The sequence below is a fragment of the Dermochelys coriacea genome, chromosome 20 (genome assembly GCF_009764565.3).
Source record: "Dermochelys coriacea isolate rDerCor1 chromosome 20, rDerCor1.pri.v4, whole genome shotgun sequence".
Lineage (NCBI taxonomy): Eukaryota > Metazoa > Chordata > Testudines > Dermochelyidae > Dermochelys > Dermochelys coriacea.
The window spans coordinates 4,473,370-4,486,966 of NC_050087.2; the positions used below are offsets into that span (position 1 = coordinate 4,473,370).

Sequence of the window (13,597 nt, forward strand, 5' to 3'; positions counted from 1 at the left end):
CAGTTTAAAAACAGAACCACTAACCCAGGAACCTATCCTTGCAACAAAGCCCGTTGCCAACTGTGTCCACATATCTATTCAGGGAACACCATCACAGGGCCTAATCACATCAGCCACACTATCAGAGGCTCGTTCACCTGCGCATCTACCAATGTGATATATGCCATCATGTGCCAGCAATGCCCCTCTGCCATGTACATTGGCCAAACCGGACAGTCTCTACGCAAGAGAATAAATGGACACAAATCAGACGTCAAGAATTATAACATTCAAAAACCAGTCGGAGAACACTTCAATCTCTCTGGTCACTCGATTACAGAGCTAAGAGTGGCTATTCTTCAACAAAAAAACTTGAAAACAGACTCCAATGAGAGACTGCTGAATTAGAAATAATTTGCAAACTGGATACAATTAACTTAGGCTTCAATAGAGACTGCGAGTGGATGGGTCATTACACAAAGTAAAACTATTTCCCCATGTTATTTCCCCCACCCCCCACTGTTCCTCAGACGTTCTTGTTAACTGCTGGAAATGGCCCACCTTGATTATCGGTACAAAGGTTTTCTACCCCCCCCCTCCTGCTGGTAATAGCTCATCTTAAGTGATCACTCTCCTTACAGTGTGTATGGTAACACCCATTGTTTCATGTTCTCTGTGTATATAAATCATCTCCCCCATTGTATTTTCCACTGGATGCATCCGATGAAGTGAGCTGTAGCTCACGAAAGCTTATGCTCAAATAAATTTGTTAGTCTCTAAGGTGCCACAAGTCCTCCTTTTCTTTTTGCGAATACAGACTAACACGGCTGCTACTCTGAAACCTGTCATTCTGGAATGTATTGCAGGAGTGTTGTAAGCAAGACACGAGATGTTATTCTTCCACTCTACTCAGCACTGAAACAGCTTCATCTGGAGTACTGTGTCCAATTCTGGGCACCACACTTCAGGAAAAGTGTGGACACATTGGAGAAAGTCCAGCAGAGAGAAAAAAATCATGATTAAATGGCTAGAAAACATGACCTACATGGAAAGACTCTTAAAATTGGGTTTCTTTAGTCTGGAGAAGAGAAGACTGGAAGGGGACATGATAACAGTCTTCAAGCAAGTAAAAAGTTTGCTATAAAGAGGAGACTGATAAATTGTTCTTATTCACTGAGGATAGGACAAGAAGCGATGGGCTTAAATTGCAGCAAGGGAGATTTAGGTTAAATATTAGGAAACACTTCCTGTCAGGGTAGTTAAGCACTTGGAACAAATTGCCTAGGGAGGTTGTGGAATCTCCCTCATTGGAGGTTTTTTAAAGAACAGGTTAGAAAAACACCTGTCAGGGATGGTCTAGATCAGTAGCTCTCAACCTTTCCAGACTACTGTACCCCTTTCAGGAGTCTGGTTTGTTTTGCAGACCCCAAGTTTCACCTCGCTTAAAAACTACTTGCTTACAAAATCAGACGTACAAATACAAAAGTGTCACAGCACACTATTACTGAAAAATTGCTTCCTTTCTTATTTTTAGCATATAATTATAAAATAAATTAATTGGAATATAAATATTGTACATACATTTCAGTGTATAGTATATAGAGCAATATAAACAAGTCATTGTGTGTAAGAAATTTTAGTTTGTACTGACTTCGCTTGTGCTTTTTATGTAGCCTGTTGTAAAACGAGGCAAATATCTAGATGAGTTGATGTACCCCCTGGAAGACCATTGCATATGGATATGTGTACCACTGGTCTAAATAATACTTAAGTCCTGCCTCAGTGCTGGAGACTGGACTAGGTGACCTATCAAGGTCACTTCAAGTCCTATATTTCGATGTTTCTATGATCAAAGTGGTGTCTTCTGATCTTAGAATCTATTAATCTATTTTCAAAATTGTAAAAATCATCTGGCCCATACACATCAGTTTATGGTTTTTCTCTTGATTTCATGAGCATAGGTCCATTCCCCACACCATCATGAATCAGAGAAACTCAAACGTTATCATTCTATGATTCACATCTCTAAAAAAGTCAATCTGTTGCCATGTGGTTTACACAGAATAGACTTTGCTCTTAATGTCTGCATTCAGAGGAGCTATATTTCATTATATTTTTCTCAAGGCTTGAGCCAACGGCCATTAATTTTAACATGAGATGGTGCAGATTCTAAATGAATAATTGTGAGTATGAATCTGAATTACAATTAGAGCTGAGTGAATAGTTGTTTTTTTGGGGGAGGGGATTGTTGGCTGAACGGAAAAATTTAAACAAACAAACAAATAAACAAACAATATTTTTGGGTCACACTAAAATTGAATTTTTGTGTTTTCACCTCAACAAACAAACCAACCAACCAACCAACCAAAAAATTATTTGCTTTGGGTCAAACAAAACATTGTGTTTGACCCAAACTATTTTTGGTTGGTTGTTGGTTTCATTAGTTACTGGTTATCTGGTGTTTTTAAACCTTTTAAATTTTTCTTTAAAAAGAAATCCAGCTCAATTGCAAACCAAAACGTTACTTTGAATAAAAGGCCACAACATTTCATTTTTTACCCCTTTTTTATCATCTGGCATTTATCTGCCAGATCTGACCTGAATTTGTGAATAGTTTCCGTGCCCGAAACCAGCAACTTTTTGGCAAATAAATTATTCCTTAGCGGAAGAAGGAGGCAGTGCTGCTGGGCAAACACATTTCTCCTAAGCTGCATGATGCTGGAAATGCTTAGCCTTTGTTCCTGAAAAAATACACTGAGTGGACTGACGATAACAAAGGGGTCAGCATGTGCAATATGAAGGTGTGGGGGGTTTGGAAGGGTGGGTGTCTCCTGATCTCCGTCCCTCAGGTAATGTTACCTGGAAATTTGCATCCTTTGGTACAATCTGGTCCATTCCATAGGCAAAGCATTTGGATTTGCTCTTTGGCAATAAATAAAGGAATAAAATACTCTCCAGCAGGTAGGATTTAGCATTACCGGGAGCTTGGGGGTGGCAGGGAGGAAAGCCATGGACTCCATCAGAGGCAGGGAAAATGCCTCGGCTCTCCTTCCAGATTGGAGGCAAAATTTTAGCAGAGAGCTTTGGGGCGCTCCTGTCCTGACTGTCCCATCCTAACGCATCCCCCTGCTCATCCATCTTGGACCCAGAAAAGGATTTCTTTCTCCTTCCCCATTTCTCCCCTCTCCACCCACCTCTCCTCCTTGATTTCCCATTGCCTCCTTATATTCCATTAGCCCCTTCCCCATCCCCCTCCTCCTTATCCCTCCCCCCGCAACCTCTCTATCTCTTCTAGCCTCCCTTCCCCCATACCTTTGTCTCTACTCTCCCTCTCCCTGCATCCCCACCTCTTTTCAGCCTACCCCTGTACCATCTCCCCCATACTCTCTCCCTTTTATCCCCAAACCTCACTCTCCCCTTGTACCTGCTCCCCTGTACCCTTCCCTCTGCACCCCCCACTCCTCCCCACCTGCAACTGCATCCCTCCCCTATATCACCATACCCCACCTCTCCTCTCCCTGTGTATTCTCCTCCCCTGCAACCGCCTCCTGTATCCCTCCTCCATACCCTCTCCACTATATCCCCAACACCACATCCCCTCTTCTTGTACCCCTCCCCAGCAACCCCACATCTCCCCTCCCCTTCAACTCCCACCAATCCCCATAACACCATATTCCACCCCACCTCTCCCTTCCCCTGCAACCTCCCCTCCCCACATATTCCTCCGCCATACCCTCTCCCTATATTCACAGCCCCCACATCCTTTCCCCTTGTACCTCCTCCCCCGGCAAGCCCACCTCTTCCCTCCCTGTACCCTCCCCCTGCAACCGCCATTTCTTCCCTCCCCTGCATCCCCACCCTTCCCTATATCACTAACCCCATCTCTCCCCTCCCCGTGTACTCCCTCCCTGCAACTCCCCATCCACCATACCCTCTTCCTATATCTAAACACCCACATCCCCACCCCTTGTACCCATTCCCCCAGCAATCCCACCACTCTCCTCCTTTTCACCCTCCCTCTTTAGCCCCATCTCTCACCTCCCCTGTACCACCTCCATCATACCCTCTCCCCTCTACCCCAACCCCCATATCCCCTCCCCTTGTACCCCTTCTCTGTGCAAAACCCCACCTCTCTCTCCCTGTACCCCTCTCCTTGCATTCCCACCTCTCCCCTCCCCCTTTTGGTCCCCTGCAGCCCCATCTCTCTTCTACCCCATAACTGCCATTTTTCCCCTCCCTTTGTATCTCCCACCTCCTCCATAATCTCTCCCCTATATCCCCAACAGCCACATCCTCACCCCTTGTACCCCCCCAGACAATCCCACTCCCCTCCCCTGTACCCCTTCCCTGCATCCCCATCTCTCCCCTTCCCTGTACCCCTGCCCTGAACCCCCACTTCTCATCTCCCCTGTACCCCCTACCCCTGCAACCTCGTCTCTCCCCTTCAATGTACCCCTCCCTGAAACCCCAACTCCCCTCCCCCTACTCCCCACCTGTCTCCTCCCCTTGCATCTCCCATCTCTCCACTCCCCATGTGCCCTCCACTACATCCCCATCTCTCCACTTCCACTGCAACGCCAGCGTTCCCCTCCCCCTGAAACCCCACTCTCCCTCCCCCATACCCTTCACTTGTCCCCTCCCCTTGCATCTCCCACCTATCTGCTCCCACTGCAACCCCAATGCTCCCCTCCTCTGTACCCCTCCCCCTGAAACCCCACCTCTCCCCTCCCCCATACTCCCCACCTGTCCCCTCCCTTTGCATCCCACCTCTCTGCTCCCCTGCCGCCTCCCCTGCCCATCTCTCCGTCCCCTACCCCCAGCGCCCCTCCCCTGCCTCCTCCCCCATACCCACCTCTCCCTCCCCCATACTCCCCACCTGTCCCCTCCCTTTGCATCTCCCACCTCTCCGCTCCCCGCCTCCTCCCTGCCCATCTCGCACACCCACTGCAACCCCAGCGCTCCCCTCACCTGTACCCCTCCCCAAACCCCACCTCTCCCCTCCCCCCATACTCCCCACCTGCCCCTCCTTTGCATCTCCCACCTCTCCGCTCCCCCTGCTCCCCATCTCTGCACACCCACTGCAACCCCAGCGCTCCCCTCACCTGTACCCTCCCCTGAACCCCCCCCCCCCCCTCCCCCATACTCCCCACCTGTCCCCTCCCCTGCATCTCCCACTCTCCGCTCCCCCTGCCTCTCCCCTGCATCCCCATCTCTGCACACCCACTGCAACCCCCAGCGCCCCTCACCTGTCCCCTCCCCTGAACCCCACCTCCCCCCTCCCCATACTCCCCACCTGTCCCCTCCCCTTGCATCTCCCACCTCTCCGCTCCCCCTGCCTCCCCATCCTCTGCACTCCCACTGCATCCCCAGCGCTCCCCCTCACCTGTACCCCCTCCCCTGAACCCCCACCTCTCCCCTCCCCCATACTCCCCACTTCCCCTCCCTTGCATCTCCCACCTCTCCGCTCCCCCTGCCTCCCATCTCTGCACTCCCACCTGCAACCCCAGCGCTCCCCCTAATCCTGTACCCCTCCCCTGAACCCCCACCTCTCCCCTACCCCATACTCCCCACCTGTCCCCATCCCCTGCATCTCCCACCTCTCCGCTCCCCCTGCCTCCCCATCTCTGCACTCCCACTGCAACCCCCGCGCTACCCTCACCTGTACCCCCTCACCCAAACCCACACACCTCTCCCCTCCCCCCATACTCCCCACCTGGTCCCCCTCCCCCTGCATCTCCCACCCTCTCCGCTCCCCCTGCCTCCCCATCTCTGCACTCCCACTGCAACCCCCAGCGCTCCCCTCACCTGTACCCCTCCCCTGAACCCCCCCTCCCCCCTCCCCCATACTCCCCACCTGTCCCCTCCCTTTGCATCTCCCACCTCTCCGCTCCCCCTGCCTCCCCCCCGTACCCCACCTCTCCCCTCCCCCCCCCGCACCGCCCCCCCGCCCGTGGCCGCTCGCCGGGCCGGGATTGGCTGCCGGGGCGCGGGGAGCCGGCCGGGGGGCAGCGGCCGGCGGCGGCTGGGTTGGGGGGAGCCGCCCGCCTCGCCGGCGGTGGGGGCCGGGCCGGGCCGGGGCTGGTGCAGCGGAGCTCGGCGCGGCGGAGCCGCCTGCCCCAGCCATGCCCGCGGGGAGCAACGAGCCGGACGGCATCGGTCCTGAGCTACCAGGTACCGGGCCGGGGCCGCCGCCGCGGGGAATGCGGGCCGGGGCTGGGGGGGGTCGGTCCCCAGCCCGGCGCCAGGGGCCGAGCCCAGCCTGCGAGCCGAGCCGGCGAGCTGCGGCTGCTGCCACGCGGCGGAGCCATTTCCTAGCCGCTGAGCGGGGGGGTCTGCTCCGGAGTGGGGGGCTTGCGGGTGGGGGTCTAGGTCCGGAGTGGGGGGGCTTGCGGGTGGGGGTCTAGGTCCGGAGTGGGGGGCTTGCGAGGGAGGGGATCTGGGTCTGGAGTGGGGGGCTTGCGGAGGGGGGCTTCTGGGTCCAGAGTGGGGGTCTTGCAGGAGGAGGTCTGGCTCCGGAGTGGGGGGCTTGCGGGGGAGGGGTTCTGGGTCCAGAGTGGGGGTCTTGCAGGAGGAGGTCTGGCTCTGGAGTGGGGGGCTTGCGGGGTGGGGGTCTGGGTCTGGAGTGGGGGGCTTGCGGAGGGGGGCTTCTGGGTCCGGAGTGGGGGTCTTGCAGGAGGAGGTCTGGCTCTGGAGTGGGGGGGCTTGTGGGGTGGGGGTCTGGGTCCGGAGTGGGGGTCTTGCAGGAGGAGGTCTGGCTCCGGAGTGGGGGGCTTGCGGGGTGGGGGTCTGGGTCCGGAGTGGGGGGCTTGCGGGGTGAGGGTCTGGCTCCAGAATGGGGGGCTTGTGAGGGAGGGGGTCTGGGTCCGGAGTGGGGGGCTTGCAGCAGGAGGTCTGGCTTCGGAGTGGGGAGCTTGCGGGGTGGGGGTCTGGCTCCGGAGTGGGGGGCTTGCGGGGTGGGGGTCTGGCTCCGGAGTGGGGGGCTTGCGAGGGAAGGGGTCTGGCTCCGGAGTGGGGGGGCTTGCAGGGGGGGGTGCGCAGCTACTGCTGAGGCGGGTAAGGGGAGACCCAATCCCCCCGCTCTCCTCCCGGCGCTCAGCCCCATTTCAGGGAGCTGTCCAGGTGCGCTCACCTTGCGGGTGGGGATATACAAAGCAACTGCCCCGGGGCGGCGCGGGGGGGGGGGAGTGTAAAGGGGAGACCAAATTCCCCTCTTCCCTTTCTGCCTCCCCCCTATGCAGACAACTGTCCAGATGCACTTATCTTGAGGGGTGGAAGGGGGTACATAGCTACAGCCCCTATGGGGTAAGGGGAGTCCAACCCCTCCCATAGGTGCTGGAGCTAGAGGCTTGGGGGTGCTGCAGCACCCCTTGGCTTGAAATAGATTCCACTATAGACAGGGTTTACAGTTTGATTCAATGGCTTTTAGCACCCCCATTATACGGATTGTTCCAGCCCTCCTGCCTCCTCCTCGCCTCTCCCTGCCTGCAGGGAGCTGTCCAGATGGGCTCACCTTGGAGGAGGGGGATAGACAGAGTTACTCCCCCTGGGAAATAAGGGGAGACCCAAATCCCTCCCTCCCCTCCCTGCCCCATCTGCAGGAGCTGTCCACAAATCCCTCCTCCCCTCCCCTCCCTGCCCACAGCCCACCCCTTCTCTACTGCACAGAGCTGTCCAGATGCTCTCACCTTGGAGGGGTTGCAGTGGGGGGGGGGGGGTCGGGATATGCAGCTACTGCTCCTGGTTGAAAGGGGAGACTAAATTCCCCCTTTCCCTTTGCAGAGAGCTGTCCTCATGCAATCATTGCAGGCGGGGGGGAGAAGGGGAGGATATGCATAGCTACTGCCCCTGGGGTTAAGGGGAGACTGAATTCCACTGCTCCCCTTACTCCTGCCCCCTGCAGAGAGCAGTCCAGATGCCCTCACCTTGGGAGGGGGGTTACATAGCTACTGCCCCTCAGAGGTAAGGGGAGAGCAGTTCCCCCCCCAGAGAGCTGAGAACCATCCAAACCCACTTACCTCTGGGGGTGGGGTGGGGGCAATGCACAGACAATGCCCCAGGGGAATCCGAGGGGCCCAGTCCTAGCCCCTGCAGTGTAGAACTGTCCGGGTTCACTGACCTTTGGGGTGTAAGATGTACACTGAGATATAAGAAGAACCCATTTATCCCCCCCACACCCTTTTGAAGCCGCTGAGTGGAATCCAAACACTCTCCCCAGTTGGCACCTGGCTTCACTAAACAGGTGGCTTTACATACAGTGGCTGAGTTTTTGGGAGCCATATGGGCAAATGCCGAATGAGCTTCCAGAACACAAAGAAACAGTCCGGTATGGACAACAGGCGGAAGGATTGCAAGCTGCATGCTCAATGTCAGCTGGGAGTGGTGTGTGGGGGGAGGCAGACGACTCAGATTCCCTGAAATTGCAGTTTACTATAACGATTGACAGATTACTGCTGTCTTATTTCTCTCTTGCACCGTGTGTGTGTGTGTGTGTGCACATGCGTGAGGGAGGATGGAGGAAGAGAGAATGGGAGACATAGATTTTCAACAAGCTTGTTTTTTCCCTTGTATCTTAACGATATTATAGGTGGGATTTTCAAAGCAGCTTAGGGGAGTTTGGCACCTAATACCCACAAGATTTTTCTGTTAGTTATCAGGTTTTTAGTGATGTATATTGGAGGGGTGGGAATATAGTGGCTGTTGGCTTTATAATAACGACTCAGTATCCTTTTGATTTATTTGTGTTAAGGTAGCACCCAAAGGCCCCGGATCACTAGGTAACGTACAGATGCATAGTAAGAAACAGACCCTGCTCTGTAGAACTTGCAGCCTGAATAGACAAACAGTAAGAGGGGAAACAGAAGCACGGATAGGTGAACTAATCTGGTCAAGGTCAGACGGTGGCTGAGCCAGCAAATACAAGCCAGCTCTTCTGAGCCCTGGTGCTGTTGCTTAGTCCCGCAACTGTGCTGACACAATCGCTCACCATGTCCTGCCCAGAGTAGAACAGGGAGGGAGGGAGGATTCAGGAAAGTAGGAAAAACTTCCTAACTGTAAGAATAGTGTAGGGGTGGAACAGGTTCTCGAGGGAGGTTGTAGAATCCCCATCACTGGAGGTTTTTAAGAACCGGTGGACAAACACTGGTCAAAGATGGTCTAGTCTACTGGTCCTTTCTCAGCATGGGGGATGGATGAGATGACCTCCTGAGGTCCCTTCCAGAACTACGCATCTGTGATTCTATCCCTCCCAATGTATAATAAAGTGACAATTTTTAATGTGCAAGCCGTTGTGTTTGTGAGCCTCTGGTCACCTTAACACACATCAGCCGAAGTCCTGACTTACCACTGCAAAGGCGATAAAGGCAGATAAAAGTTCCAGAGCAGGAGCAGAAGGGAAAACTTTGAACAAACAATACAAGCCTACAAATGCAAAAACTAAAGAGGCCGCTGGCCTCACCCTTAAAAGGTGGAGAAGCATCCTTCAGCTTGCAATATTTTGTACTTTAGCATGGACAGTTCATCCATTGCATTTGCTTGGGTTACACATAATAAGTGATGTTTACTCCTATACACAGTAACAAGGAGTATGTTTTCCTTTTCCCTTCCCTGAGCTAGGGATTTAGTCCTGGTTATATATTTTTCACATCTTGTGACTGGTTTTCCCCCAACTCTCCATGAGTATCAGAAAAGTAACCTAAGGCCATTTGCTAGGCCAGGCAAACGGTACTGAGGACAGGATGGGGACAGGGACCGGTTTTAAGCTACTTTTACACTCGCCAATCCTGGGGTCTGCCTGGCCCAACAGTCCCTTCCAGTAGCTGTGGAGCAGGGGGTGCAGAGATCATTATAAGTCATGTTTATTACAGTATCACCTAAGGGCTGTCTGAAAACAGGGGCTCCATTGTGCTAGGTGCTGTACTAACTCAGGGTAGTAGACAATCCCTGCCCCAAAGAGCCCCTCTGCCCATGGCCCCTTTCCTCCGGGGATGTCTCATGCACTGGGATAAAGAGGATGTTGAGTGCCCTTTGCTGGTTCTGCACCACCTGGAGATTCTTGCCTACAGAAGGACAGCCAACTCTTTGTCTTTGCTTTGTGCTGAAGCGCCGAACAAGGCACAGAATCCAGCCCTTAGTTTCATCAATTGTCATTAAAGCGGGGAAGTAGTCCAGGGGTTAGCAGAATAAACAGGTGGCAGATAGATTAGCAAGGGAGGACATCTGTGATGAGTGAAAATAACCAAATAAATAAATAAAAAAAGCCAGAATAAGGAAATGACTGTTCCAAACTGTTTGTCTTTTTTTTTTTGGTGGATTGTAACCTCATTTTCCTACATCTCTCCATGCCCCTTGGTCTCATCAATGGCTGAATTCATTGTTATCAATAATGGCCTACGTATGTTGAAAATAAATACAGAGATCCTGAAAGTGACCAATTCTGGCAGCTCTTGTTGTATCTCATCATTTCTCACTTGGATGTCTATTATACATCCTCACTGCCTGGAAATGTGATTTTTGCTTGAAAGGTCTAAGAAGGACCTTACAGCTGGCCCCAGTTCAACTTGCAAACAGGCTAGCAAGATATGTTTAGAGCTCCTAGGATGATACGCTTAACAATTTGATCCTCTGTCTTTTTAAAAGGTATCTACTCATGGGATTCCAAAAAGGCCATTAATGGGCCAAAGCATAAAGAACACATTAGTTCTGGTTAATAGTAACAATAATGTGGTGGACTCTGAATTGTGCTTGGACAGAACCAAACATGGGCTAAGTCTGGTACTTTGCAGTCTGCCCTGAGTAATGGGCAATGCGGCGCTGCAGTGCCCCAGGAAGGGACTGAATCGTGACCCTCTTCCTGATGCAGTTTACTTCCCGCTGTTTGCCAGCTCAGTGCGCTGGAAGGGAGAGAGCCAAAGTTTGCCTGCTTCCCATTCACCTGTGCATGAGGGTGAATTGCAGTCAGTGGCAGCTGCTCTTCCCGAGCCCAGTGTATTGTGACATGCAATGATGGCAGCTCATGAAACAGAGTAGGGTGTCACCTTAGGCCTCCTTGCTCCTCTGTATAGTCTGGCTCAGTTTGAAGTAGAAATGAGTGGAAAATGGCTTTCCAGTTGTGCAGCATTTTTCAAGGTTTGCAAAAATTTGCCTGTCTCACATCAGGACAGAAGGTCGAAATCTTGAAATTTTTTGCGGACTGAAAATCTGGGGGGAAAAAATTGCTTGGGTCCATCAAAAGATTTCATTTGGATCAGTTTGAAAAGTTTTGTTTCAATGTCCACAATTTTGAATCAATTTGTGGGGGCTGTAATTAGCTTAAATTTCAGCACAAAACAAAAGGTCATTTCGACCCAGAAAACGGGGAATGTTTTCATTTGGAACATGCCGAAACAAAATGTCTGAACAATTTTGAAACTTACTTTTTCACAGGTTTTTTTCAGGCTGAAAAAATTAATCAGAACTGGCCCTTTCACACCCACCCTTTTGGTTTTGACAAACCGGCATTGTCTGATGGAAAAAAATGGAGTGCTGAAAAATCACTGGCCAGCTCTTGATGCCTGGGAGCGAGAATGAACAGGAATCAAGCGACTAGAGTAGAAGAGATAATGGATTAGAAAGAGAGGCTTGGACAAGTGCGGATTTGGACAGATGAGGATTACACTATGCTCTGCACTTGCTGTAGAAAGCACCTTTCTTCCAGGGCCTCAAAGTAATCATCCCTACTCAACTGGTTCACATACATGCTAGTTGTATCTGAGGTGCTTATATATCCCCATCACCCTAATAACATACAGTAGAACCTCAGAGTTCTGAACACCAGAGTCACCAACTGACCAGTCAACCACACACCTCGTTTAGAACCGGAAGCACACAATCATGCAGCAGCAGAGACGAAAGTGAGAGAGAGAGAGAGAGAGAGGAGAGAGAGAGAGAAAGACAAATGCAGCACAAAAATCAAGAGACAGCAGCATTTTTCTTCTGCAGAGTAAAGTTTCAAAGCTGTGTTAAGTCAATGTTCAGTTGTAAACTTTTGAAAGAACAACCCGACCGTTTTGTTCAAAGTTACGAACAATCTCCATTCCCAAGGTGTTTGTAACTCTGAGGTTCTGCTGTAGTACCTTGAACATTTAATGTATTTATCCTCACAACACTCCTATGAGATAGTGAAGTGCCTGTTATATATCAAATGAGCAACTGAGGGGCAGAGAGGCTAAAGGATTTGCTAAAGGTCTCTAGCAGAGTAGGGACTTGAACCTAGGCTTCTTAAATTCTAGGCAAATACCCTAACCACAGGGTCATTTTCCCCTGTGTGGGCATCCCTCCATCCTTGCTATACACGCTCAATACCAGGTGTACCATGACTCAAGTATTAAAGGCCTCTAGCCTAATGGCTCTAGCTCCTGGGAGATTCAAAATAAGCCCTCTGACACTGTTGCCATTACACCAGTGTAAACGCCTAACACAAACGCATTGCACCAGTACAAATGGGACTGAAACTTACCCCAGTAAGTTGCACTGGGGAAAACACTGATTTACGCAGTTGCTGTGTATCTGTTATTATTATTTGTATTACTGTGGTGCCCAGGAGTTCGAGTCATGGGACCAGGACCCCCTTGTGCTAGGTGCTGTACAAAGACAGAACAAAAGACATTCCCTGCCCAAAGGGATTACAGTGTAGATATGAGCGAAGAGATCAAGAGATGGATACCGACAGACAGGGAAGTACAAGGAAACAATGAGAAAGGATTGGTCAGCTTACGGTAGGCAGTGGTCACAGCATACCGGAGCCTTATCTCCTAGGGCGAGTTCTACTAACTGTAGCTACACCAGAGCATGCAAGCAAGGAACCAAACACAAAACCACAATATAGACAGGGCCTCGGTTCATGCAGCCTGAAGGCTTGAACAAAGCAGCCAGCCAGAACTGATAAATTGAGTCCCAGGAGTCCTGACTCCCAGTCCTCTTCTCTAACTTTGGGCATTCTTGAGAAATGCTAACTAAAGGTTGCAGATTATACACGGGAGAAAGAGGAGAATACATAGCTCCCAGACATGAATCAGCTTTTTCTGATTCTTAGTACGTCTGATGACCATGATCAAGTAGGTGGTGAAACACTAGTTGGGCATTTAACTGGGTTGTGGATAACTGAGTGATTCCCCAGGAATACACTGGATCACCATATGCAAATACTGTACATGCTCGTCCATTTTTTTTCCTGCAACCTGGCCCACCAGTATCATCTGCGCCTTTGCATTCAGTGAGAAGGCACAGCCGATCCAACCTACTGAATGCAGAAATGGATCACATGCATCTTTGGTTTTTGCATCGAATTTGTCCTCCAAGTTCTGAGATGTAAATCCTAAGTAGTGGCCTTAGAAAGAAAGTGGTGCCGTGGTTTTATAACTTTGCATTTGGCAAAGTGATCAGTAAAAAAATAAAATCTAATTAGCAGCTGCTTCTGGCAGCATCAACAGCACTGTTTCCCCTCCCACAGTTTGTCTTGTCTAAGTTCTGCAGGAAAAGGACAGTCTCTTGCTATGTGGATGCACAGTGACATGATAGATTGCAACACTCATGGGGCAGGGACTGTCTTTTTGCTCTGTCTTTGTACAGCACCTGGCGCAAT

At 51.1% G+C, this 13,597-nt stretch overlaps 1 protein-coding gene across 1 annotated transcript in view; it reads left to right on the plus strand.

The window, feature by feature from the left end:
• The first annotated feature begins 6,007 nt into the window (after window positions 1–6,007).
• SLC4A8 (solute carrier family 4 member 8) overlaps window positions 6,008–13,597 on the plus strand; it is an 81,069-nt gene continuing 73,479 nt past the window's right edge. Inside the window, exon 1 of the mRNA XM_038378402.2 lies at window positions 6,008–6,150. The gene's annotated coding sequence lies outside the window, so the exon portion shown is untranslated. The remainder of the gene's footprint in view (window positions 6,151–13,597) is intronic.